Below are 912 nucleotides of genomic sequence, written 5' to 3'. Positions count from 1 at the left end.
TAGAATATGACAATTGTTAACAACTATCGATAGTGACCAACTACAAGAAACAATATTCAAAATGAAAGAACAAACATCCATGGCTCTGATACCGATGTAATAATTTAGTTAACAGGGAAAAAATTGTGTACATGTTAACAACAACAGATTAATAATTGAATCTTGTGAAACAGTTGCTCCAAGTCCGATTTTGAGTCTCAAGGAATCAAAGTTTATGATTCACAAACTAAATCTCTAATTGTTTGTTGATGTTCTCAAAAAAGAAAGAAAGTTTCTCTGTTTTTTGTTTTCTGTTCTTTCACTCTTCTCAAGTGTAAAGAAAAAACTTAATTTAAAAAGGAGAACATATTAGTGTTTTCCCACCCCTTTTTAAATTAGTATTAGATTGTGCATTCGTTATATAGATTATATAGTCTTAAAAGATCATGATCATTTTTTTTCGTACAAAATACTTTTTAAGAAGAAGTATCTTTAAGTTGTTACTTTTTCTAGCCAATAACTATAATTTTACATAAGATTATCTATTTGAATTTGAATCTCAATCTTAATCTTTTAAATCTTTATCTATGATTTATTCATATCTCCATTTTACTTTTTCTATTTAATGTCTTTAATCCATTATTATGGGAACAAACATTCACAAACCCTATTTAGTATTTTACTTGCCATAGATAAAAAAATATAATTCTTATTGACTTATTATTTTAATTATTTTATAGAACTACCGCAAATTCTACAATCCACATTGGATAGAACATGTGGCTAATGTTTAAGTGTTTTTAGACTCTTATTTATATTCTACTATTATATAAGAGGGAGTTTATGATGGGACATTCTAATGTCCCATCATAAACTCCCTCTATAATATAATATATAATATAATAAATCATTTTTTCTACTATATAATATATA

The sequence above is a fragment of the Solanum tuberosum genome, unplaced genomic scaffold (assembly GCF_000226075.1).
Source record: "Solanum tuberosum cultivar DM 1-3 516 R44 unplaced genomic scaffold, SolTub_3.0 scf00067, whole genome shotgun sequence".
NCBI classification, from domain to species: Eukaryota; Viridiplantae; Streptophyta; class Magnoliopsida; order Solanales; family Solanaceae; genus Solanum; species Solanum tuberosum.
This window is presented reverse-complemented; position numbering follows the sequence as displayed.